The 25,316-nt window shown below is 43.3% G+C and overlaps 1 protein-coding gene across 28 annotated transcripts in view; it reads right to left on the bottom strand.

Annotated features, from left to right (window-relative positions):
* PTPRD (protein tyrosine phosphatase receptor type D) overlaps nucleotides 1-25,316 on the bottom strand; it is a 1,402,037-nt gene that overhangs the window by 420,113 nt on the left and 956,608 nt on the right. The window contains exon 1 of one of the 28 annotated variants that reach the window (XR_014576780.1): nucleotides 3,794-4,244. The exons of 25 other annotated variants lie outside the window; for them this stretch is intronic. The gene's annotated coding sequence lies outside the window, so the exon portion shown is untranslated. Of the gene's footprint in view, nucleotides 1-3,723; nucleotides 3,745-3,793; nucleotides 4,245-25,316 lie in introns of those variants that run through there. 2 more of the 28 variants (XR_014576781.1, XR_014576782.1) reach the window with 2 other exon arrangements.

Raw genomic sequence — 25,316 nt, 5'->3', positions numbered from 1 at the left:
TGATTTTACATAAGTGCACACACACATTTCAGAAAATTAAACTCAGTCAATATTTGCACAACTGTTGTCGGCAGTAAGACAAAAAGCCTCTTGCTGTAACTGGCCCAACATCGCATGATATATAAATCTATGCTGCTTTAACGATAGCTTATTAAAAAATTAACATACTGTAGGGAGACTACATTTTGATTGTATGACCTTATACTGATTCAGCTAGAAAATCCTTTTAAATAAGAATTTTCAAGGAGCTTAGTAACGGAAGTTCATTTTGAAGGAAATCCAATATGCAAATGTTTCAGCTGTGCTCTTTTACAAATTGTCTGCCTTGTCGGTTTGAAAAACTGAAAATCAACAATGGAACAGTGTAAGTATACTTGACCTCATTGCTTAATGTCCATCAAGAATGCTGTGGTTGGTCGATTTTAAATTTCTGAGACTGACACTCAAACATGTATAGCGCATCTCCAGCCCAGGTCCCACAGTTGCTGACTATCCTCCAGCCAAAGCCTTGGAGCCTCCACACTTGCGAACTTGCATAACACTTATAAAGCTAGTTTATATACACCATCAATCTATGTCTGCTCCTGCCTTAAAGTAATCCTGTTTAGTTTATCTTTTAACCCTACAGTTGCATTGAACACTACCATTACTAATCTAATAGAAACACAAAAGCAACAAATCTGATTTCCTCAGCTTACAGAAAATATGAAATGCAGAGAAGCACGCAAATCTGACTTTGCCCAAATTGTGCATCTCCCGAGTTGTTCTTCCCCAGCTGCCGTAACAGTTAGGAGGGTAAGGAGGAAGGAACTATGTTGGACACCATACAGGACTGGGGTGTGGATGAAGTAGGGCAAAAATCCCCAAACAATACTGAAATTGCATGCATCTCCTAAATAACAGCAGTCTCACTTTTTAGTAAAGAACAAGTAACCAGCAACTTTGCTTTTGATGCTAGGTATCTGCGGAAAAAATGTCTGGTGAAAGTGTTAACATATGCCATGTACTGGTATCTGCTGTATGAGAGCAGTTTATACAGGCCTCTAGTGGCTTAGCACACACAGCAGAGGATGAAGAGGGATTCCTACTCTTTGGCTTGTGTAGTTTTGGTTCCTGCTTTATTCAAATGTAGAAATAAAGGGCAATCTGAAAAAAAAAAAAAAAAAAAAAAAGGAAAGCTGAATCACTGGCTAGATTTAAAACAGCAGGTATTTCATTCTTTTGTACAACCCCAAGTCTGCTTTTTGCAAACCACCTCATAATACTAAACACTGACTTACTATCTCCTATTTAGTTTGCTGACAATGCTGCTATTTGAGTTACGTAACAGTCACAACAGAATGCCTAATTAGTATTATTCTTTAGCACTCATTTTAAAGTTACTGTGACTGATGAATCTAAAAGCAAATTCTAAGACCTATTCCTGAAATCTAGGAATACTGAGATACTCTTTTCCCTTCCACACCATTCCTGACTGCTTGCTATAGCATACACAAACCGTAATGAATTTCTTAGTGCCTTTTTCAAGTAGAAGTACTCTACTTAGGCAAAGCTTTCAGCGCTTAAAGTGGATATAGAAAAGCTATACATCATTTCTGCATTGAAAGAAATCTAAATATACCCCGCCATATTACCACAAGTGACAAAACTAAAATTGGAAAGCTACTCCTGTAAAAAGTCTCTCATTAAATCCCTCTTCCTTTCTATGTAACACTCAGTTCCTTGAAAATCCCATGCCAGTATATTTACAGTGTTCAGCAATTTTGACTGGGTAAAATTTGACAGCTAGATATATAAAACTGACCAGTTTGTCTATTTCATACATGAAAGAAAGAAAGAAAGAAAGAAAGAAAGAAAGAAAGAAAGAAAGGAAAAGAAAAGAAAGAAAGGAAAAGAAAGAAAGAAAGGAAAAGAAAGAAAGAAAGGAAAAGAAAGAAAGAAAGGAAAAGAAAGAAAGGAAAAGAAAGAAAGAAAGGAAAAGAAAGAAAGGAAAAGAAAGAAAGGAAAGGAAGGAAAGAAGGAAAGAAGGAAAGAAGGAAAGAAGGAAAGAAGGAAAGAAGGAAAGAAGGAAAGAAGGAAAGAAGGAAAGAAGGAAAGAAGGAAAGAAGGAAAGAAGGAAAGAAGGAAAGAAGGAAAGTAATAGCAGATCTCATGAGACTGAAATTAAAGTACCTATCAAAAAATGGCCATCTAAAGGAAAATGCAAGGACGTGTGATTGTATTGAGGAAAGAGAAGAATCTTTTTTTTCTTCAGAGTTGCTCTGTTCAATGACAAGAATTTTAGGAGCTTTGTGTGCTTCCAACCTGGCAGAAAATGATATCATTTACTATACAATTTTATACCAAGATTAGAAAGTACTAACCATTATAGCATTAAAAAGCACTAAGAGATACCAAAGAATGTAAAAAATATCTTACACATACATTCTGCCATCTGTATCAAAATTTACAATAAATGTCCCAATTACAGAAGTTTGTGCCTGATCAAAAGGTATGTTGGAAGCAATTTCTGAAAGTCTAAGATGATAATCGTTACTTCCCATGTTAATTTTAAGTTTAAAAAAATTTAATCTTCACGAAAAACAGTCATCCCTGCAAACAGGAAACTCCAAGCAAAGCAGTATCTACAGACTTGTCTCAAATACAGCACGGTCTCAGGCGACAAGTGAAGGAGCATGTAAATACAAAACCTTAACTGGTCCGCGTAAATAAATTGACCCCTTCACATATGACAAGACTGAGAATGCAAATATGATAAGCCCTGCAAAGAAACTGTCATCCCTCTGCCAGGCTATAACCGTACAAAGGCCCAGCAAGAGGATAAAATACGCATGACAGCAGACTGAAGAAGTACCAAGGAGGAGCAGGCATTCCAAAACCGTACATGCAAGGAAAAGTGGAAATAGCTTAAAAAGGAAATAACATACTTGGGGGGGGGGGGGGGGTAGAAAACACATAAAATACAGATTTCAGTGAAAGAAAACTACTGTTTTATTTGCCGGTCGGGGAGATCCTGGTGAAAGGAGTGAGAAGTGCCTGCTCGCAGCAGAAGCCCTCACAGAGGGAGCTGGTAAGTTTGCTCAACAAATCCGCGAGCCCCTTCATCAAACGCTCGGCACACTGAGTTTTCAACCCGATGTGCTCTCTTTTAAGTGGCTGCGGGAGAGTAAACAAAGAAACTAAAAGCCTAACCTGTGAAAAGCTTCGCATCCCCGTGCCTCCCCGCTCCGCCGAGAGAGAGGAGGAGGATGGGGAGGAGGAGGATGGGGAGGGAGCCCTCCTCGGTCCGGGGGTCCCTAAGGGCCGCTCGCCCCACGCACCCCGCTCCAGCGGCAGACCCCAGCCGCGCTGACCCCCGCCCACCGGCTGGCACAGGCGCGGCCACACCAACGGCCCCCTCCCCGCCGCCAACCGGCCCCCGCAAGCGGCTCCCTGCAAACGTCGGCTCCGATCCATCGCTCGCCCGCACGCAGCCGGCCCCCGCCCGCTCACCGCAACTCTCCCCCCGTTGCCCGAGCAGGCCGCGCTGCCGGGCTGAGACCCGCCGGGGAGGAGAGGAGAGCGCTGGCAACTGCCGGGGGGAAGCCCCGGTGCGGCCGGGGAGAGAGTAGCGTGCGAGGCACTCGTCTGCCGGGCTGCACACACGCGCGCGGTCACGCACGCGCGCTCACACGCTCACACACTCACACACTCACACCACACACGAATTCTATGCGCGCTCACGAGCAGGCCGAAAGCGGCGGCAAAGACGGATCGGCGGCGGGGGAAAATGGGTCGGCGGCGGGGCAGTTACCTGGTCATGCTGGCTTCCCTGGTCCCACCAGCAGCCAGCGCCGCCGCTTGCCCGCCCTCCGCCGCCGCCGCCACTTCCCGCCGCCGCCACCTCCTCCCGCTGCTCACACTCGGCTCCGAGGCGGCCAATTTAATCCAAGCCCCGCAGAAGCAGCTGCAGCAGCCACGAGCGGGGCCCTCGGCCGCTGCTGCCGGGCGCGGGTGCGTGTCTCTCACAGTCCGGTGCCGGGGAGCGGGAGAGAGTCAACCAGAGTCCGAAAATCCAGCATCCAGCTGAGCCGGGTCCCCGCCTGCCTCCTCCTTCCAGCGCCCCCTCTCCTCCGCTCCGCTGCGCTCTTCTTTCCTTCTTCTTGTTCTTGTTCTTCTTCTCCTTCCTGCGGCAGCGGTAGCTGCTGCTGCTGCTCCCGAGCGCGCTCTCTGTTCCCGAGCCGCTGCTCTGTTTCCCCTCCTCCTCCTTCTCCTCCTCCTCCTCCTCCCTCTCTCTTCTTCTTCCTTCCCCCTTCGCTTTTTTTTTTTTTTTTTCCCCTTTCTTTCTTTCTTCCTTCGTCTCTCTTTCAGCAGATTCTTTGGCTACAGATAGCAGCGAGGTCGCCCACCCGGGCTCCCCCCACTCTGCAGCCCCCCACCCCCCGGGGGAAAAAAAAAAAAAAAAAAAAGTGCGGCGCAAACAAAAGCGAGGGGAGAGGGCGCGCGGCGGTGAGAAATCCCGGGAAACCTTCCGCGGGAGCCGCGCCACCAGCACCCCCTGCCTGCCCCTCCGGGGGAGGAAGGGGTCGAGCGGGGCGGCGAATGCGCTGCTGGAGACGGCGACTCTGTGTTTTGTGCGTGTTTGCGGGTGATTTTTGTGTTTGTTTGTTGCTGCTCGTTTTTAATCCTCTTAGGCTGTCATAGGATCTGCACGGCCCCGAGCGCTGGGAAGGGATTGCTGCCGAGCTCCCGGGTACGGACCGGGGATGCGCGAAGCGCCCACTCGTGCCCGGGGTCTGGGGGCACGCGCGCCCCCGCGCCACACACGCACACGCGTGGGGGGGGTGACGTCACCCCGCAGCGGGCCGGGGGGCGCCTCCCGCCTGTGGACGCCCGGGCGTGGCGGGGGGTGCGCGGGACCGAGGCCAGGCGGCGGGGCCCAGCGGTTTGGTGGGGCTGACCGCCACCAAAGTTTGCGGGGGTGGAGCGCTCTCGAGTTCTCGTCCCGATTTAGGCCCAGCCGGGGGAAGGCTCGGGGTTGCCGGGTCGAGGAGGTGCGTCGAGAGGGTTGTGGCAGTGCTGTGTTTGCTCGTGCGGCCGCGGCGGCTCCCCGATTTTCTCTCTGAGGAAGGGTCAGATTTCCTGCCCGGCTTGGAGGTGCCGTGGAGCTGAAAAGAAGTCCTTTCTTTCCTTGTCCTGTCCCATTACTCCCCTGTAAAGAGGGAACAGCGCACAGGACACGGGTGGAAACAACAGGATTTCGATGAGAAGCCTTTTGGGAAAAACCTCACTGTTCAGATGTAGGCATCTTCAGAAGCCCAGAGCACGTTCCCTCCGTGCCTTGGTTCCTCCTGCCCAGAAGGGGAGTGAGGTGTCAGGATGCACTTGGTGAAAGTGCTGGTCAGCCAGTGTGGTGGCAGGAGCCCATCAGGATGGATGCCCCACAAGTCAGCAGGGAGACGGACACGTGCGTGAAATGGCAGGCGGCTGCAGGGTTTGCCAGACTGGTGCTTCCCATCTGGAACTTCATGCGTATTTACTGCAACCAGACTTCTCAGTCCAGCTGTGGAGCCACCAATTCTGATACCAGCCGTGGTGATCCTGGCAAAGTTTGTTGCAGATCATAGCTACGTTTCTGCAGAGGAGAGGGATTTGGACACTTTCTTTCATATCATGCTATTTTACATCTGCTGTAAGGTAGGGCTGCCAACGTGAAGTCTGTTTCTGACAAAATTGAAGATAAACTTTGCTCTCCCCCGGTTCTATAAATCACTGTCTTCTTTTGACACTGCCAGTTACACCATGAACAATGGTCGCCTGAATAATCTTACACTTAAAGGAGCACTAGTCCTTTTGAAATAGTATCCTTCAAAATGCCAAATGACTTTGTATAAAAATCACTTTGTATGAAAAAGTAAACGTGATGTTGGATGGATGGCTTTTTGTCTTGTCAGAAAGAACTGTTCAATAAAATGCTGTTTTCAACAAACAGCACCGTAACTGTGAAACAACGAAAATAAAAATGCTAGTTTATTGAAATAAATGTGTCAACTGACTGCCAGGCTGTATGTGCTTTGAAATGGCCATACTAAATAGGTATTTCAGGTCTTAATGTTATATCCCAGCAGTTTTTATCAGTATACTTAGCTGTTTTAGTGCTCTTCATGCTGTGATCCTTGCGTGACATTGAAGAATGGAGCAATAAACCAATGCATTTTATATTTTTCATGTGGTATCACAGTGTGCATGTGAGTTTGGGGACTACATTTAGCTTTCTATTATCTTAGAGCCATAAGCAGGTTGTGTAGCTCTTCCTTCTGTTCAGCCAGCATCACAGGTTGCATCAGGAATGAATGTGTTTCATTTTATGTTGGTGTTAAAAACAGATGTAATAAATTTGGTATATAAGATGTCCAGGTTTTGTACTGATGCTTAATAATAATAATAATAATAATAATAATAATAATCTGAAAAAATGAACCTGAGTTTATGAAAAAAATAAAACATGGTATATTTACTCTTGTTTAAGTGTATGTCATCACTTGTTAACATCAGTATAAACTTTATACTTAAGATTGTAGTGCACTCGTACACATACATACATGTATATATGTGGTTTGGTAGCACAGCTATAATGTTCCTTATTTGTTATCAGAGGAAGTAGAACATGAAGGAGCATAATTCATCCATTATAAACTACTCGATAAAGTAGATTATTTTTTTTCCAAAATATGTGAAAATTTCAAAGACAGTATTCTACACTAGTGGTCTATTTTTGCCAAGATTGCATCCATATGTTACTGTAAGGTTAGTACAGCGCTGAACTGAAAAAACATTTACACATTTTATCAACTTCAAAATGTTTTCTGTAAAACATTGAACAATCTCTAAAGTGCTAATTAAATTAGATTTAAAAGATATGAATCATTTATTTATGTACTTATTTAAGTTGGAAGAATAAAGGGTTTTATATGTCACTTTAAATTGAGTATCACATACTCCATAGAATCATAGAATCATAGAATATCCTGAGTTGGAAGGGACCCACAAGGATCATCGAGCCCCACACAGGTCTACCCAAAAATTCTGACCATATGACTAAGTGCACAGTCCAAACACTTCTTAAACTCCGACAGGCTTGGTGCCATGACTATGCCCCTGGGGAGCCTGTTCCAGTGTGCGACCACACTCTTGGTGAAGAACCTCTTCCTGATACCCAACCTGAACCTCCCCTGCCTCAGCTTGACACCATTCCTTTGGGTCCTATCACTGGTGACTAAAGAGAATAGATTGGTGCCTGCCCCTCCACTCCCCCTCGCGAGGAAGCTGTAGACTGCGATGAGGTCTCCCCTCAGCCTCCTCTTCTCCAGGCTGAAGAGGCCAAGTGACCTCAGCTGCTCCTCATATGTCTTCCCCTCTAGGCCCATCACCATCTTTGTAGCCCTTCTCTGGACACTCTCCAACAGTTTCACGTCCTTTTTGTGCTGTGGTGCCCAGAACTGCACGCAGTACTCGAGGTGAGGCCGCACCAGCTCAGAGTAGAGCGGGACAATCACTTCCCTCGACCATCTAGCAATGCCATGCTTGATCCACCCTAGGATACAGTTGGCCCTCTTGGCTGCCAGGGCACATATGAGCTACTGGCTCATATTCAACTTGCTATCAACCAAACCCCCCAGATCCCTCTTTGTGGGGCTGCTCCCCAGCTTCTGGTTCCCCCAGTCTGTATGTATAGCCAGGGTTGTCCTGTCCCAGGTGCAGGACCTGGCACCTGCTCTTGTTAAACTTCATACGGTTGGTGATTGCCTAGCACTCCAATCTGTCCAGATCTCTCTGCAAGGCTTTTTTCACCCTGAACAGAGCCATCAACTCCCCGTTTAGTATCTTCAGCAAATTTAATCAAAACACCCTAAAGTCCTACATCCAAATCGTTTATGAAAACATTGAAAAGAACTGGCCCTAAAATGTACCCCTGGGGGACCCTACTAGTGACTGGCCGCCAGCCTGATGTAATCCCATTTACCATAACACTTTGAGCCATACCCATCAGCCAATTGTTCACCCATCATATGATGCTTTTATCTAGCTGTACACTGGACATTTTGTCCAGTAGGATCCTATGAGAAACTGTATTGGAGGCTTTACTGAAATCCCCAAAGATTACATCAACTGGCTTCCCTTGATCCCCTAGATGGGTGATCTTATCATAAAAGGAAATCAAATTTGTTAAACAAGACCTACCCCTCGGGAACCCATGTTGGCTGTGACCTATGACTGCATTGTCCCCCAGGTGCACTTCAATAACTCCCAGGATGATAATTTCCATAATTTTACCAGGCATTGACATGAGACTGACAGGCCTGTAGTTACCAGGGTCTTCTTTCTTGCCCTTCTTGAAAATTGGCACAACATTTGCCAGCTTCCAGTCAACTGGGACCTCTCCAGATTCCTGACACCATTGAAAAACAATTGATAGAGTTCCCATGGTGATGTCAGCCAACTCTCTGAGCACCCTGGGATGAATCCCATTCAGACCCATGGACTTGTATGGATCCAGGTGGAGCAGCAAATCCCGCACACGTTCAGGGGTGGCTGGGAGTTTATTGTTCCCACCGTCACTGTCCAGGCCCCTCAGAGTTTTTATGAAAAATACATTTTTGACTTATCATTCAAAGTCAATTGTGTAAATCTTGTTCCCCCTGTTCATCAGCTACTTTCATAATCCTCACTGAGGCTATGTACCGGCAGTGCAAGTTTTTTATATAGTACGGAACAAAAGTGAGGGTTTATCCAGATACCTATCTCAGACCATACTCTGAGTGATAGCTGCCATAATTTTTCCAGTACAGCTCAACCAGTACAGCTCAAAGGACCATCTGTATTGCCTCATGTCTCAGTCTCATGCTATTCACATATTAAATAGTACTCTATTAATAGTGTGCAATACTATTTTCCTCTTGGCTTTTCTGCATTGGATTATTGCTTGTATCCTGGTAAAAGGCATCCCACTAAGCTCTTTAGCACAGTAGGAAATTCCATTAGCAACTGGAACCAATGGACATTAGTCTACTACACTGCAAGATCAAGAAGTGAAGGGGGTACACAACCAGAAAGGATGCTCTCTAATTGCCTCTCCCATTTTTTGCTCCATGCATTATTACAGTTATTTATGATTAATAAGCTGTAGGCTGAATTCTAACAGATGATTTGTCACAAAACTGTATTGATGCATGGCTTACAAAACAACTACAAGAAACATTCCTGAGTTGCCACACTCATATTTGAAAATTCTCATCAGAGAGAATTTTCTGGCCAGAGTCGCGGAGAGCGATTCTTATTAAGCGACATTATTAAGGATAATGTAACAGTACTGGACAACTAAACACGTGTTGTATATATGCAAAAAATTGTTCAGCTAACACTATTTGAGTAAACATCCTTTAAATACTGATTTAATAATACCTCAGCAGACATTCTCAGTACGTGTCTTTATCTTGTAAACATTTGTGATTCATATAACATAGTTTGAGACAGAGGTAGGGAGAAGAAAGTGGTTTTAGTTTAAACTTTTATGATAATTTTTGCCACGTTCACTATTATTTTCCTGCTGCCTTAATGAGATGAGGCTTTATATATTTGCATGATCTGTCTGGCATTCCATACAACTTCTGTATGTGCCAGCATCTTTTATCTCCATTTCAGAGAAGGATTCTTGTCTTATACCCTACAGGTTTTAAATCCTGTTCAAAATTTTCTTCTGTGGAAACTGGGGTTTGCTAGCAGAAAAGATCCACTCTACTGCCCCATCATCCCAAAAGGGAGACATTTGATAGTCAGATCCTTACCCAGCCAACATGGTTAGTCATCAAGTTGGTCTGTACACTGGTCCCAGACTCTTCATTCTGCTGGTCACTGCCAGTTGCTGTACTACTGGCCCATGCAATGGAGTTAGCAGTGAAGGGAGTGTGAAAAGGGTGGTGCAACTAGGGGATGCAGCACATAAGTACAAAGGAAGCTGGAAACTTCTTGTATTAGCTTTGTGCTTTTTTTTTTTTTTTTAAAAAAAAGTGTTTGTGCTTTTTTTTTTTTTAAAAAAAAAAGAAAACTAGAAATTATTCAAAGAGTACATGAAAATCTGTAGGGACTTGGAGATGATGAAGCAGGATCAGCTTTATCAGAGTGCAGTAGAGTATGTGCCACAAACTGAAAATAAACAGCAGCATATGTAGGGAAAGCTGTAAATAAGATTTGTAGATAGCGGAGACAGCTTTGTCTTTTACTTCTAGAGTATTTAGGGTATCTCAGATGTAGTGAGAACTCTGCTAACAATTTAAAAACATTATACTCAGAATACAGAACACAATCTGGTGCTATTTTTCTTAAAAATTCATGCATATGTATATAATGCATGTATGCACACAGGTGCAGAAGGTCTGTGTCAAGATTTGTTTTCAATTTGAATACAGTACAGTAGATGGATTTTTTTTTCCTTTGTTTCCTTCTGGTTTCAAAAAGTAGCCTTCATGGGAAGCAGGTACCTGTATATTTTAATGACAGCAACAGAGTACTACGACTAGAATATCATGAATATTTTCTAATATCAAAAGAGGAAAATTTGATTCAATAAAAAAAAAAAAGTAGACAAATAACAGCTTGCCAGTTCACACCTTTTACAATGATCAGAGCTACCATACGTTAATTAATGTATGATTATTTTATGTTTGCTTTCATGATCTAGGGAAATAAAATGCACCATTTTGTACCCATAGATCAGAGGTCATAGTGTTTAGAACACCACTTGTTGTAAGTCCTTACAGTAAGTAATTGAATTCACATATTTTAAAACTCAGGAATAAAAGGAAGATTCTAATTTAGTAACTGTTTCACACAATTGAAAGATTTTGTTAATCTTTTATTTGAATACTGACTTCAACTTCCTAAGGAGACACTATTTAGTTTATGTAGCCTCTTTTATATAAAAGTTTTGGAAAATACCTTGTAGAAAACAGAATGTCTCAAAAACTAGCAACAAGATGGAAGCCACATAAATCTAAACGTTCCCTCTCGCTAAATATTAAAGAGATTCAGATCACACCATTGTATATGGCAGTGCTGTGCTGTCTGGCAGCAGAGCAGGGAGTAGAGGGAGGAGTAGGAGAAGTCTTTGTTTATTTCCAAACCCTGGTCCTTTTGCTTCTTGAATAGAAGATTGTTATGGCATTAGTCTGCCCAGTCATCTGAGAGAAGGAGTGTTTCTTCATTCTTCTCATGTTAACTCCTTTCCTCTTGTAAATCAAGAGACATAGCACTGGAAGGAAGGTGCAAGACACAGACTATCATAGGAGCATTGCTGCATTATGGAATGTTAAAAGATAGAATGAGAGAAATTAAAAGAAGAATGTAAAAAAAAAAAATATTAGCATGTCCCTCCATACAGTTACTTACAATTAATATTTTAAAGTCATTATTGCTGTGGGCCTATTAATATTTCAACAACAATATGCTAAATTTCTAGTATCAAAACAAGATTTTTTTTTCTGAAGTATTCCCTCTCATGTCCTGTCTTGGGTTTGAGTCTACCTCAGGATGGCTAAGTTCAAACCTTTTCTGATGAACCTGATCAGTTTAAGTCAGTTTTTTCCTCAACATAACTCCCATTAACATTGCAAAAATGGTGTCTGATTTGATATTATGTTCAAGTCACAAACTAACAGAACCACAGAATCACAGAACAGTTGAGGCTGCTTGGAAAGGAAGTCTGGATGTCATCTCTTCCAACACCTCTGCTCCGGCAGCTTCGAGACCAGATTGCCCAGGAACTGAAGGTTGTCATAGAATCATAGAATCATTACGGTTGGAAAAAACCTCCAAGATCTTCTGGTCCAACCACCACCCTACTACCAATGTCACCCACTAAACCATGTCCCTAAACATCATGTTCAACCTTTCCAGGGACGGTGACTCCACCACCTCCCTGGGCAACACATTCCAATGCCTGACCACTCTTTCTGAGAAGAAATGTCTCCTAATTTCCAACCTGAACCTCCCCTGGCACAACTTGAGGCCATTCCCTCTAGTCCTATCACTGGTTATCTGCAAAAAGAGGCTGACCCCCAGCTTTCACAACTTCCTTTCAGGTAGGAAACTCCACAACTTCTCTGGGCAACCTGTGCCAGTGCTCCATCACCCACACTTTTAAAGAAGTGCTTCCTGATGTTTAGATGGAACCTCTTCTGTTTCAGTTTGTGCCCATTGCCTCTTATCCTGGCATTGCGCACAATTTTTCCTTTCCTTTCCTTTCCTTTCCTTTCCTTTCCTTTCCTTTCCTTTCCTTTCCTTTCCTTTCCTTTCCTTTCCTTTCCTTTCCTTTCCTTTCCTTTCCTTTCCTTTCCTTTCCTTTCCTTTCCTTTCCTTTCCTTTCCTTTCCTTTCCTTTCCTTTCCTTTCCTTTCCTTTCCTTTCCTTTCCTTTCCTTTCCTTTCCTTTCCTTTCCTTTCCTTTCCTTTCCTTTCCTTTCCTTTCCTTTCCTTTCCTTTCCTTTCCTTTCCTTTCCTTTCCTTTCCTTTCCTTTCCTTTCCTCTTTCCTTTCCTTTCCTTTCCTTTCCTTTCCTTTCCTTTCCTTTCCTTTCCTTTCCTTTCCTTTCCTTTCCTTTCCTTTCCTTTCCTTTCCTTTCCTTTCCTTTCCTTTCCTTTCCTTTCCTTTCCTTTCCTTTCCTTTCTTTCCTTTCCTTTCCTTTCCTTTCCTTTCCTTTCCTTTCCTTTCCTTTCCTTTCCTTTCCTTTCTTTCCTCTTCCTTTCCTCTTCCTTTCCTCTTCCTTTCCTCTTCCTTTCCTCTTCCTTTCCATCCCATCCCAATCCATCCCATCCCATCCCATCCCATTCCATCCCATCCCATTCCACTCCATTCCAAGTTCTACTCGACTCGACTCTACTCTACTCGACTCTGTTCTGTCAAGGACTTCATAGGATATTAAATTATTTTCTCATTTCTAAACGTTTCCTCCAGAAATAGCTGTAAGGTTTTTAGCAGGTCCATCTAGATAAAATTCCTGAGGTCTTTATATACTATAGAGTGCTGTTAATCCAACATTCTTCATGAGCATTGTGTTCATCTTATTTTCAACCTAAAACATAAAATATTGTGAGTTCTATAAATTTTGATATCAAAAAGAACATTTTTACAGTATGACCAGGACTGACCTGCATAAACTTAATTTCAGTGAAACAGAAGTATGTTTTACTTATAACAACTCTGTTTATAACACCTTTATACCATTTCAGTTTATGTTTTATTCTATCCCATCCATTAATTATTGACTGCATGCCCACTGAACATTTACTCTGTTACAGAATGTAGCATATAAGCTATGAACTATCACATCCTTTTAAGGAAGACTGTATTTTGAGCAGAACAAGAGGTGTTAAAACCACATTATCCAAACAAATCTGCTCACCACACAACATTCTCTAATCATTCTCATTCTCAGCAATTCAATTAAAACAGAAATTAGGATAACAAGAGTAATCTGTATTTTAGCCAAAGAAGTTATTCATGAAAAAGGAATGGTAAGATTAAATCTGTTGTATTGAATCCAGATTATTAGCAAGCTAGGGTGCCAAGTCCTTTGTTTTTCAGTGTTGAAGTGCACTTTTCCAGATTAAACTATCCCTGTGAGAAAAATAACATATTAGTCACAGTTTTCCAACTTTATTTTTCAACAAAGGAAATAACTTTTTAAAGTTCTAACAATGACAATTCATTCATGCTAAACTTCAGTGGAATTTTTTTTTTTTTTTTTTTTAGGATGCGAATATAGTTCAATGAGCTTCATATAATCTTTTTATATATCGTCCTGACCTAGCACAAACATGAATTGGTAAAAATCAAATCCACAACCTAAGAATTTGCTGGTATTTTCTTGGTTGATTCCCCCAATAAAATGGCAAAAATTCCTTCTACCCTGACATAAAATACACAAAAGGTGCAATAAATTTTAACTACAGTGTTTATGGTTACATTAAACATGATACCTGTTTTTAATCTCAGATAAATTCTGCATTTTCAAAATGCAGTTATGATCAAAAAATAGAAAAAAAAAGAAAAAAAAAAGATATGGTTCCCTCTTCCAGTTTACTTTCACTTCCCTCCTCTTTGGTTCTGCAACAATTTTCAGATAGGTTTCTTTTCTCCTGGTGAAGTCACCAGTCTCTTTTCATTCTCTTACAAACACTGAAATACAATGTCTTTCCAGAATTACCTACTTCTTATATGCTCTAATATGTTCTTTGTCAAGTGACTACGCTTTCTTATCCTTCTTAGATATTTCCTTTCACAAATTCCAGTTTTTCTGTTCTATTCCAAGACTCTGGTTTACCTTTCCATTTTCACACTTCTCCAGATTTACCTCATTCTCTGTTCACCAAAACAGCTCTGCCATCATCCTCACCGCCTCCTGAATCCTTCCAACGTTCATCCCAGAAATACAATTGTACTTATATGCTTAATGGGGGAAAGGAGGTAAGTTTACCTAAGCTGTCTTTTTTTTTGAGGTCATAAACAGGTCAGCACACTATCGCTCAGCACATTGAGGATGCTGTAGAAAAAAGAACATCATTCAGAAGTGGGAGGTACTGAAGAAGGGAGCAATTCTGAACACAGAATCTGCCTCTGCATATTTCTCCTTGGTATGGTATTCAGTGGCTAAATGGTTGTTTGCTATATGTTGTCTCACATCACCCTGTCTAGATCCAACTCATTTTGGTGCTACAAGGAGATACTGGTCTCAGAAGGAGATCCCATATACGTAATATTTAGAAGCTATTTTTCTTCAAGAATTTGAGGAGATGGTACATAAGAGAAAAGAAGGGAGAAGGGTAAGGTTCTATCTTATCTGGTTCTGATCTCAAGAAATAGATCACACATAAGGTCATATTGAGGGCCATTAGAAACAGTAGTAGAAGGTATAAGCTGTACCATCAAAAACAGTAGTGGTCTTGGGATCTGAAAGATGTTGATCTTAATATCACTGGTGTTACTGACTCCTCTTTTCATGTAAAAAAAGGAGGTATAAATTCTCATATTTGCATTATCTGCTGTAAATAACAAGCTGTCTCAGGGCATTTATAGAAGCTTGACCCTGCTGACTGTATAGTGAGTGGCAGCTGATTTTGAGGATTCACATGAGCAGAGCCAATTTGAAAGGTGCAGCTTAAAAGACCACTGTAATCTTTTTTCTTTGCATGCTGACTCTCAAGGTAGCAAAATGCAGTGAAGACAGTGGTGATGGAGATGTATTCCTGAAACTACACTCATAGCATACCCAACAATATACTGAGTATTATCAGCAGGATCTGAAGCAGTAAAGTTTGCTGCAAGAACATAAATAATTATCTCATTCAATCACACAATTTCTTGAGCTCTGTCTTTTATTCTATTTCTTTCCCCAACCATCAAGCCCTCCACCCCTTTTCTAAGGGACTTTCAAAAAAGCAGAATCCAAGCTTAACAAACAGGAGGAGCTGGAAGCCATCATGCAGCAGGCAGGCTACGACTTGGTTGCCATCACGGAGACGTGGTGGGACCGCTCCCACGACTGGAGTGCTGCAATGCCTGGCTATCGGCTCTTCAGGAGGGACAGGCAGCACAGAGGGGGTGGTGGCGTGGCTCTCTACATTAGAGAATCTTTCGATGTTGTGGAACTCCAGGCTGGGAATGATAAGGTTGAATCCCTGTGGGTTAGGATCCGCGGGAAGGCCGGCAAGGCTAGCATCCTGGTCGGGGTCTGTTATAGACCGCCGAACCAGGATGAGGAGACGGATGAGGAGTTTTATAGGCAACTGACAGAAGTTGCAAAATCGTCGGCGCTTGTCCTCGTGGGGGACTTCAACTTCCCCGACATATCCTGGAAACACAACACGGCACGGAGAAAGCAGTCTAGGAGGTTTCTGGAGGGCGTGGGAGATAGCTTCCTGACGCAGCTGGTCAGTGAAACTACCAGGGGTGGTGCCCCGCTAGACCTTCTCTTCACAAACAGAGAAGGACTGGTGGGAGATGTGGTGGTCGGAAACTGTCTTGGGCAGAGTGACCACGAAATGGTAGAGTTCTCTATTCTTGGCGAGGCCAGGAAGGGGACCAGTAAAACTGCTGTATTGGACTTCCAGAGGGCTGACTTTGAGCTGCTCAGGACGCTGGTTGGCAGAGTCCCTTGGGAGGCGGTTCTGAAGGGCAGAGGAGTCCAGGAAGGCTGGGCGCTCCTCAAGAAGGAAATCGTGATGGCACAGGAGCGGTCCGTCCCCACGTGCCCAAAGACGAGCCGGCGTGGAAGAAGACCGGCCTGGCTCAACAGAGAGTTGCGGCTTGTGCTTAGCAGAAAAAAGAGGGTTTATAATCTTTGGAAAAAAGGGCGGGCCACTGAGGAGGACTACAAGGATGTAGCGAGGCTGTGCAGGGACAAAATTAGAAAGGCCAAAGCTCATCTGGAGCTCAACCTGGCTACTGCCGTTAAAGACAACAAAAAATCCTTTTACAAATATATCAACGCGAAACGGAGGACTAAGGAGAATCTCCATCCTTTACTGGATGCGAGGGGAAACCTAGTTACTAAGGATGAGGAAAAGGCTGAGGTGCTTAATGCCGCCTTTGCCTCAGTCTTTAGCGGCAATACCGGTTGTTCTCTGGATACCCAGTGCCTTGAGCTGGTGGAAGGGGATGGGGAGTAGGACGTGGCCTTCGCTATCCATGAGGAAATGGTTGGCGACCTGCTACGGAGCTTGGATGTGCGCAAGTCGATGGGGCCGGATGGGATGCACCCGAGGGTACTGAAAGAACTGGCGGAGGAGCTGGCCGAGCCGCTTTCCATCATTTATCGGCAGTCCTGGCTATCGGGGGAGGTCCCAGTTGACTGGCGGCTAGCCAATGTGACGCCCATCTATAAGAAGGGCCGCAGGACAGACCCGGGGAACTATAGGCCTGTCAGTTTGACCTCAGTGCCAGGAAAGCTCATGCAGCAGATTATCTTGAGGGTCATCACGCGGCACTTGCAGGGCAAGCAGGCGATCAGGCCCAGTCAGCATGGGTTTATGAAAGGTAGGTCCTGCTTGACGAACCTGATCTCCTTCTATGACCAAGTGACACGCTTGGTGGATGAGGGAAAGGCTGTGGATGTGGTTTACCTTGACCTCAGTAAGGCTTTTGACACAGTTCCCCACAACATTCTCCTCAAGAAACTGGCTGCTCGGGGCTTGGACTGGCGTACGCTTCGCTGGTTTAGAAACTGGCTGGATAGCCGGGCCCAGAGAGTTGTGGTGAATGGAGTCAAATCTGGTTGGAGGCCGGTCACTAGTGGTGTCCCCCAGGGCTCGGTACTGGGGCCGGCCCTCTTTAATATCTTTATCGATGATCTGGATGAGGGCGTCCAGTGCACCCTCAGTAAGTTTGCAGATGACACCAAGCTAAGTGCGTGTGTCGATCTGCTCGAGGGCAGGAAGGCTCTGCAGGAGGATCTGGATAAGCTGGACCGATGGGCTGAGGTCAACTGTATGAGGTTCAACAAGGCCAAGTGCCGGGTCCTGCACCTGGGGCGCAACAACCCCAAGCAGAGCTACAGGCTGGGAGATGAGTGGCTGGAAAGCTGCCTGGCCGAGAAGGACCTGGGAGTATTGGTTGATAGTCGGCTGAATATGAGCCAGCAGTGTGCCCAGGTGGCCAAGAAGGCCAACAGCATCCTGGCCTGTATAAGAAGCAGTGTGGCCAGCAGGTCTAGGGAAGTGATTGTGCCCCTGTACTCGGCTCTGGTGAGGCCGCACCTTGAGTACTGTGTTCAGTTTTGGGCCCCTCGCTACAGGAAGGACATGGACGTGCTCGAGCGAGTCCAGAGAAGGGCGACCAAGCTGGTGAGGGGTCTGGAGAACAAGTCTTACGAGGAGCGGCTGAGGGAGCTGGGCTTGTTCAGCCTGGAGAAGAGGAGGCTCAGGGGCGACCTTACTGCACTCTGCAGGTACCTTAAAGGAGGCTGTAAAGAGGTGGGGGTTGGTCTGTTCTCCTACGTGCCTGGTGACAGGACGAGGGGGAATGGGCGAAAGTTGCGACAGGGGAGTTTTAGGTTGGATGTTAGGAAGTACTTCTTTACCGAAAGGGTTATTAAGCATTGGAACGGGCTGCCCAGGGAGGTGGTGGAGTCACCATCCCTGGAGGTCTTAAAAAGACGTTTAGATGTAGAGCTTAGCGATATGGTTTAGTGGAGTACTTAGTGTTAGGTCGAAGGTTGGACTCGATGATCTTGAGGTCTCTTCCAACCTAGAAATCTGTGATACTGTGATACTGTGAAGCTTGTGATGTGGTAGAGTACTTTTAGTTAGTTAACACTTTTAATACCTAGTACTTTTATTTTTATAAAAGTAATTTAAGTATAAATTAGTCCCTCCTGCAGAGAGGGATCTGGGGGTTGTGGTTGACAGCAAGTTGAATATGAGCCAGCAGTGTGCCCTGGCAGCCAGGAAGGCCAACCGTATCCTGGGATGCATCAAGCACGGCATTGCTAGTCGGTCGAGGGAAGTGATTGTCCCACTCTGCGCTGGTGCGGCCTCACCTCGAGTACTGTGTGCAGTTCTGGGCACCACAGTACAAAAAGGATGTGAAACTGTTGGAGAGTGTCCAGAGAAGGGCTACAAAGATGGTGATGGGCCTAGAGGGGAAGACGTATGAGGAGCGGCTGAGGGCACTTGGCCTGTTCAGCCTGGAGAAGAGGAGGCTGAGGGGAGACCTCATTGCGGTCTATAACTTCCTCGCGAAGGGGAGTGGAGAGGCAGGTGACCTATTCACTGTAAATGCCAGTGATAGGACCCGTGGGAATGGTGTTAAGCTGAGGCGGGGGAAGTTTAGGCTGGACATCAGGAAGAGGTTCTTCACCGAGAGGGTGGTCGCACACTGGAACAGGCTCCCCAGTGAAGTAGTCACTGCACCAAGCCTGTCTGAATTTAAGAAGAGATTGGACTGTGCACTTAGTCACATGGTCTAAACTTTGGGCAGACCTGTGCGGTGCCAAGAGTTGGACTAGGTGATCCTTACGGGTCCCTTCCAACTTGGGATATTCTATGATTCTATGATAAATAGTTCATTAATAGTTAGTACTTTTATGTGCTATGTAGTGTTTATTTATTTATTTTTATTTATTTATTTTTTTGTTCTTAAAAAGAGGTATTGGGTTTGTACTTATTTTCTGTACACAGGAAAGTCACAGATTTATGAAAATTATTTTATGTATGGTTTCACTAAGAAGCAATCTGGAGAAAATGAGTATTTTATTTGCAGCAAAAATAAAACTGTAACTTAAATGATTTTGTTTCAATGAGGATTGTTATTTTTCTTGGTAACTCCTCAAACACCAGGAAGGAAGAACTAAGAGAGTGCTCTTGTGTGTTTGCAACATTCTGTCTTTACAAAGACAGAAAAAAGAAAGGAAAAAATGTTTGTAGATATTTCTACCAGTCTCATGCTTTCAAACATCAAATATTCTACTGGGTCATCATCACAGTTTAAATTACCAGAGCAAATAAATGCTATTGCAGTTTCTCTTCCATTTATTGATACCAGGATGCTGTTCATCATAGCCTAATAAATATTCTGATGTCTTAGTGTTACTAAGTAGAAAAATAATATACATGCCTTCTGCAGAACCCTGCTCCCCTTCCTACTCCTATAGATACATGTGACATAATGACCAGAGATATAACAAACAGTAATGATTGGTATGTATTTATGATTGATCATTTAATTTTAGATAAGAAGGAAGCAATAAGTAGAACCATAGCCACAAAGGGAAGTTTCAAATATTGTTTGCCTTTACTAGAATTGTATGACTCAGTAAGTCACTGAGTAAGGAAACTTGTCTATGATCCTAGTATGTATTTTTCAGTGTTGTTAGACAAATTTGTCTGTCTTGTGAGGATGGCCTACATTTTTTTTTTCACCATGTATTTGATTTGTCTTTAAACACACATTTGTCAGTGTAGTGGGTTTATGTGGCAAGGTTTTGGTAGCAGGGGGCCATCGGGTGGCTTCTGTGAGAAAGATCTAGAGGCTGCACCATGTTTGGTAAGGGCTCCACTGCTGACCAGAGCTGAGCCTATAAGTGATGTTGTTTTGCGCCTCTGTGAGAGTATATTTAAGAAAGGAAAAAAAAAAAAATGCTGTGCCACACAGCAGCTGGGAGAGTGAGAGGAGTGAGAAACAGCCTTGCAGGCGCCAAGGTCAGTGAAGAAGGAGGGGGAGAGGTGCTACAGGCGCCGGAGCAGAAGTCCCCTGCGGCCTGTGGTGAGGACCATGGTGAAGCAGGCTGTCCCCCTGCAGCCCATGGAGTACCACGGTGGAGCAGGGTTCCACGCTGCAGCCCGTGGAGGAGACCACGGTGGAGCAGGTGGACCTGCACTGACGGAGCCTGCGGCCTGTGGAAGACCCCTGCCGGAGCAGATTACGGGCCAGTCCTGTAGCCTGTGGAGAGGAGACCACGCAGGAGCAGGTGACCTGGCAGAAGCTGCTGCCTGTGGGGGATCCAGGTTGGAGCAGTTTGCTCCTGAGGCATGGACCCCGTGGTACGGACCTGTATCTGGAGCAGTTCTTGAGGAACTGCTGCCTGTGGGAAGCTCATGCTGGATCAGTTCACCAAGGACTGCATCCTGTGGGAGGGACCCCACAGCACAGGGGATGAGAGTGACTGAGAAGGAGTGGTGGAGAAGAAGTGCTATAGACTGACCATAACCCCCATTCCCCCGTTCCCCGGCGCCGCTCGGGGCGAGGAGGTGAAAGAGGGTGGATGGGGGGGAAGGTGCTTTTGGTTTCTTTCCTTTGTTTCTCACTTCTCTAGCTTGTTAGTAATAGGTAACAAATCTTACTATCTCCTTACGCTGAGTCTGTTTTGCCCGTCACGATAATTACTGTGTGATCTCCTCGTCCTTATCTCAACCCTTGAGCTGTTTTCATCGTATTTTCTCCCCATTCCTCTTTGAGGAGGGGGAGTGAGAGAGCGGTTGTGGTGGAGCTCAGCCACCCACCCGAGTAAAACCACCACAGTCAGTGCCTAGTTTACCTCATGATTCAGGTTGGTCTATATCAATGACCTGTGCTTTTCTTTATTTACTGTTCTCCCAACCTGCAGAAGCAGTGCCTGGAGAAATCTACTTCCAAGGGGAACTGCAAGACAGAAAGCTTCCGCTAATATTAAGAGAGGGCTCTTGAGAGCTGACATCCTAAGCTACAATATTATTCTTTTGTGTAGTTAGCAAAAATGTACACTTAAATACAGAGCTGAGCATACACTTTTGTACCTCTCTATGCAATTTTTGTATTTAGTATTATATCAATTATCTATGCAATAAATATCAAATAGGTTATATAGACAAAGGTTCACACTAATTGCCTATGCACAGCATAACTCTAAGCATACTTTTAGCATTGGCACTGTACTCAGTGAGGTGAGTCTTTTATTTAAAATGATGCATTTGGATAAGCATTTGCAGGAGCAGAGAAATAAAAAGTGTAGTTACATTTCCCTCTAAAGGCTGAACTGGTCTGCTGAAACTTTTTAAAGGCCCTATGACAAATATATGCGAGCATAAGAGATGAATATATTCCAAAAACATTCAAACTGCTGTTGCCAAGTGGAAAGTATTTAAAGAAATACTAGGAGATGATATTCTCAAAGCTCAGTCCTAAAACCTTAGGAATTTCTATCCCCTCATTATTTACATGAGATCCTCTCCTCTTTCCATTATGTAAGTTGCACTCTTCTGGGTATGATACAACGGTGTGATTCACCTCTTCTTACAAGACCTTAGTGGAAATCTGAGTGCTCAGAGTAATTCACAGGGTTTGGATAGTCAACATAAGTGGGAATACATTCAGTACCTAAAAAAACTCTTGTGTCTTTTAAGAAGAGCAAAAATTTTTTTTTGTTTGTTTGTTTTGTTTGTTTGTTTGTTTTTAGGTGGGTAACCTTTAAATAGGGGACGGCTTACACATTTACAGATCCTAATTTTATTCTCCTTTTTGCACTAAGTGTTCTGGTATAGTAGTAACACTGCAATATCTTCTCAAGTATTTGGAACTCTGATAGTCATCCTGGTTAAAAGTTTCATTATTTGCTATTGGCAGAGCACACAGGCATGAAGCATTCATTAGTTTATCATCCTAAGTTAATATAGAGTATCCACTTAAACATGTAAAACTCACTTGCAAAAATAACTTAGTACATTTTATGCTGCTTATTGATTGGGAAAGCATTACAGCAAATGGCCAAGGATGAAAAACTGTTCTTTTCCAGAGCTTAATATCAGATCAGAACCATTTTGACACTGTCAAGTTGAAATTATGTTTCTGAAAATGTGTTTGTCTGGATAGACATAAAAACTATTTCAATAATCAGAAGAAAAAATTAATATTGCAAGTATTGCCTCTGTTTCACTGATCCAAGAATGATTAACGTAGGTAAATCCATTTGTAGTATAGACAGTTGATTAGAATACCATCAGTAACTCCTAATCTCCAACCAACAACAAACTCCAAGACTCTTTGTTTTCCTACTTATGTAAAGCATTTGAAAATCTGAAGCTGTTAGACTAATCCTTTATTGAAATTGGTTTGTAACCACAGTAAATTATCCTATGTAATTTATAATGCCCGCATAGTTAGGAAAACATTTTGATGAAGTGATCAGTTTTGTTGTTGTTTTAAATGTATTGTTTAATGTGTAAATACAGTCTATCTGAATCATTAGTATTGGATCATATTACAAATAAAAAACATAATATAATTTTATATCTTATTATATATATGTTGTGGTTTAACCCAGCTGGCAGCTAAGCACCACACAGCCATTTGCTCACCCTCCCCCCTTCCTCTCTGGGATAGGGGAGAGAATCAGGAAAAAATAAAGCCAGCGGGTTAAGATAAGGACAGTTTATTAGGACAGAAAATAAAGGATAATAATAATAATAATAATAATAATAAATAATAATAAATGATGTGTGCAAAAGTGATACACAATGCAATTGCTCACCACCCACTGACTGATGCCCAGCCTATTCCCAAGCAGCCGGTCCCCCCACCCTGGCCAGCCACCACATATAATTGTTCAGCATGACATCAGATGGCATGGAATACCGCTTTGGCCAGTTCAGGTCAGCTGTCCTAGGTCTGTCCCCTCCCAGCTCCTGCTGCACCCTCAGCCTGCCCACTGGTAGGACAGAGCAAGAAGCTGAAAAGTCCGTGTCTTAGAGTCAGCATTGCTCTGCAACAATTAAAACATCAGTGTGTTATCAACATTATTCTCATCCTAAATCCAAAACACAGCACCATACCAGCTACTAAGAGGACAATTAACTCTACCCTAGCCAAAAACAGGACAGGACAATATATTATATATTACTTATAATATGTTATTATATATGTTATGCTATAATGATCTAATATAGAACTTGAATATTAAGTTGTTTATTTAAGACATAACAGTGATGAAATTTATGAGCAAGTTTGTCATTATGTGAACCACACCACTGTGCGATTATGAAAGTAAGTATTGTGTGAAATCACATGAGGAAACAAGAAATATCTTCAAGACTTAATATCACTGGTATGTTCTCAAAGTTTTTTAGATATTCTTGCCCTATAAGAATCTTGAAACTGAGCATAGGCCTCTTCTGATTTACCAAATCAGCTCAAATCCTTTAAGAAGTGCTTGAATGGAAGTGAGGCGGAATATCTTAATGGCACTAACTTACCTTCCTTAACTCTCTTAATTATCTCATATATGTCTAAAGTAAATGCAATGATTAAGGGTTAACAAATAATGAAGGCTTCTGTTAGAGGGAAGGTTCTGACTACGTTTTCAAACAAACCTCTTTGAAGAGTATAGCCTAAGTTTTCAATGTTTTCAGAATCTAAAACATAAGTTACTTTTGTGTTATTATTATTTTATAGAATCATAGAATGATTTGAGTTGTCAGGGACCTTAAAGATCATCTAGTTCCAACCGTCCTGCCAGGAGAAGGGGCACATTCTACTAGACCACGTTGCTCAAAGCCACATCCAACCTGGTCTTGAACACTTCCCAGGATGGGGCATCTACAGCTTCTCTGGGCAACCTGTTCCAGTGCCTTACTGTTCTTATTGTACAGAATTTCTTCCTAACATGTAATCTAACTTTCCCCTCTTCTGTTTTAAAATCATTACCCCTTGTCCTGTCACTACACTCTCCAATAAATAGTCCCTCTTCAGCTTTCCTGTAGACCCCTTTAAGTACTGGATGGTCTCCCTGGAGCTTTCTCTTCTCCATGGTAAACAACAACAACTCCCTCAGCCTGTCTTCGTAGGAGAGGTGTTCCAGTCCTCTGATTATCCTTATGGCTCTCCTCTGGACTCACTCCAACAGTTCCTTGTCCTTCCTTTGTTGGGGACCCCAGAGCTGAATGCAGTACTTCAGGTTGGATCTAACAAGAGTGGAGTAGAGGAGAAGAATCACCTCCCTTGACCTGCTGGTCATGTTTCATTTGATGCAGCCCAGGATACGATTGGCCTTCTGGGTTGCAAGTGTACACTGACACCTCATGTTGACCTCCTCATCAAACAGAACCCACAGGTTCTTCTCCTTAGGGCTGCTCTCAATGCATTTTCTGCCCAGCCTGTATTTGTGCTTGGGATTGCCCTGCCCCAGATGCAGAACCTTGCAGTTGGCCTTGCTGAAGTTTATGATGTTTGCACAGGCCTACCTGTCAAGACTGTCAAAGTCCCTCTGGATGGCATCCCTTCCCTTCAACATGTCAACCACACCACACAGCTTGTTGTTATGCATTAGAGATGAGTTGGAGGGGGTGGATTAAGGGTCTGGCCTCCAGCACTCATAAATATGCAATTTCTTAATTGATAACAATTCCACATTCTAATGTATTTCATGATTTAGTTTACCTGTAAAGCCATCTGGTAACATCTACCAGTAATATTTACAGTTATTATTCAAACAGATTTATTAATGTAGAATGCTTCAGAAATGAGGCATGGATCTGAAACTTCCACAGTTAGTCACCTTTACACTTTTGTTTTTTCTTTCTACCTGAGGTAATCAATAGACATCCATTTTCTAGATTCTCTCTCTTATTATTATCTTATAATGATATAGTGCAATATGTGAGCAAGTTCTAGTTAATATTTTTAATGATATTATTCTTATTGAGCAAAATCTTGGTTGTACAATACTTACTGTTTCAGCTAACGTTGTCAATAAATGTCTGTAGTACTACTACTGACTAGTCTAAACAATGGCATTCTATTGCACCTTTTGTTTTCCTATT

Source organism: Anser anser, assembly GCF_964211835.1.
Source record: "Anser anser genome assembly, chromosome: Z".
Lineage (NCBI taxonomy): Eukaryota > Metazoa > Chordata > Aves > Anseriformes > Anatidae > Anser > Anser anser.
Note: the sequence above shows the minus strand (reverse complement) of the source record. Positions and strands in the feature narration are given on the sequence as shown.